Here is a 2632-nt window from a genome sequence, read left to right on the forward strand (position 1 = left end):
TTTAAAATGCACCGGCTCTCGAAAAAATTTGGCGGATCACGTCACCTGCGACGCTGTGGGCGCCCCGCGGGAGACTGCGAGGATTAAACCACGAGCCTTCTCGGCGCGCCTCTGCGCATGCTCGCCTGTTGAACCCGCCGCAGGTCACGTGACCTCCGGCACATGGCGCTCGGGTCGCGTGTGCGCTCAGCCGCGCGGTCGGAGTACACCTCGGCGGGCTGGACCGCGCATGCGCCGTAACACACGGGACAGCACAGAGACGTCGCGAGCACGCCTCGAGTATCCGTAAATTGCTATCGCGATGAAATGGTATAAATACGTGGGGGGACATGAAAGTGATTAAATACTGGCTTACTGAAGCAAAAGATTACAGCAGGTTAGGCTGCCTCTAGAGCTAGTTACTTTCTTTTTTGTCATTCAGCCGGTCTCTGCGCAGCCGTGCGCGCCAGGACAGTGCATCGATGAAACTGATGAAAAAAGTTAATATTTAAAACTTCTGGCAAACATCTTGAAGCACTTCTGATAGGACCGTTGCGGTAAGCTTAATGTGCAAGGTGTCTTTAGGAAAAGCGAGTTGAAAGGCGCGATTGCCTGAAGAAGCACAGTGTGTTCAGACTGGCTGCGCGGTCGAGTTACTAGAAAAACCATGTCAAGCTATTTTTCAAGTTAAAAGCTGCCGATAGATGCGTAAGCGCACGATCTTTTGCACTCGCCAGAAAAGACGCTTTAGATCTGAATGGGAACTTTAGAGCGAATTACATGTACTCAATATCAATGAAAGCTATATATAAGGGTTTCAGAATATAACCAAGCCTTATATATAGCTTTCATTGATTACGAGAAAGCGTTTGATTCAGTCGAAACCTCAGCAGTCATGGAGGCATTACGGAATCAGGATGTAGATGAGCCATATGTAAAGATACTGGAAGATATCTATAGCGGCTCCACAGCCACCGTAGTCCTCCACAAAGAAAGCAACAAAATCCCTATAAAGAAAGGCGTCAGACAGGGAGATACGATATCTCCAATGCTATTCACAGCATGTTTACAGGAGGTATTCAGAGGCCTGGAGTGGGAAGAATTGGGGATAAAAGTTGATGGAGAATACCTTAACAACTTGCGATTCGCTGATGATATTGCCTTGCTTAGTAACTCAGGAGACCAATTGCAATGCATGCTCACTGACCTGGAGAGGCGAAGCAGAAGGGTGGGTCTGAAAATTAATCTGCAGAAAACTAAAGTAATGTTTAACAGGCTCGGAAGAGAACAGCAGTTTACGATAGGTAGCGAAGCACTGTAAGGAGTAAGGGACTACATCTACTTAGGGCAGGTAGTGACCACGGATCCGGATCATGAGACTGAAATAACCAGAAGAATAAGAATGGGCTGGGGTGCGTTTGGGAGGCATTCTCAAATCATGAACAGCAGGTTGCCACTATCCCTCAAAAGGAAAGTGTATAACAGCTGTGTGTTACCAGTACTCACATATGGGGCAGAAACCTGGAGACTTACGAAAAGGGTTCTGCTGAAATTGAGGACGACGCAACGAGCTATGGAAAGAAGAATGATGGGTGTGACGTTAAGGGATAAGAAAAGAGCAGATTGGGTGAGGCAACAAACGCGGGTAAACGACATCTTAGTTGACATCAAGAAAAAGAAATGGGCATGGGCCGGACATGTAATGAGGAGGGAAGATAACCGATGGTCACTAAGGGTTACGGACTGGATTCCAAGGGAAGGGATGCGTAGCAGGGGGCGGCAGAAAGTTAGGTGGGCGGATGACATTAAGACGTTTGCAGGGACAACATGGCCACAATTAGTACATGACCGGGGTAGTTGGAGAAGTATGGGAGAGGCCTTTGCCCTGCAGTGGGCGTAACTAGGCTGATGATGATGATGATGACATGTACTAAGTTGTCGTCCCGTGTTCCCTTCTTTTACCCTTTTCTCGCTAACGTACTACGCGACCCCCTTTAGGAGAAAGTTAAATTTAGCCATGGGGGGGGGGGGGGGGCGAAGCAGGGCTTTCTCCTGAACTTCTGTCTCAGGCTCTCCTATGATTTCCCCATTCGGCTTTTGCAACTAATATGGATAGCGTTCCTTTAAGTGGAAGAACATTTGTTCGCCTACACCCTTACCTTGCCGAACCTTTGTCTAGTGTCATAATGCTTATCTGATGCGCAGTACCTGACGTGTGTTCAAGTAACGACGTGGCATGGTGGCGCTGGACTATGACGCCGATACTGATGCGGCGGTTGATGATGATAATAATAATAATGGTTATGATGATGGTAACGTGATGACGACGAGTGTGTCTGACATTCCGCACACCACGTGACGACATGCGGGATGTGGGACATACCAGGGCGCGCCGGCCAAATTTTAAGAAGCAAGCTTACTTGCGCGATGCAATCATGGTCGCCCGCTCGCACTTTGGTTTATGCTTGTCCTCCGCCGAAAATGTAAACAAACAGTGACTGGTGCTTGTCGTCAGCACGGTCACAGAACTGTGAGGCGAGAGCCCGTTTTTTTTTTTCAGCCAACGGCATATAGCCACCGCAAAAGATTGCTTGCTGGCTTGCTTGTGTTTCGCGACCTGCAATACGCCATGTGATGTGACTATTTTTCATAA

The sequence above is a fragment of the Dermacentor variabilis genome, chromosome 9 (assembly GCF_050947875.1).
Source record: "Dermacentor variabilis isolate Ectoservices chromosome 9, ASM5094787v1, whole genome shotgun sequence".
Classification (NCBI taxonomy): domain Eukaryota; kingdom Metazoa; phylum Arthropoda; class Arachnida; order Ixodida; family Ixodidae; genus Dermacentor; species Dermacentor variabilis.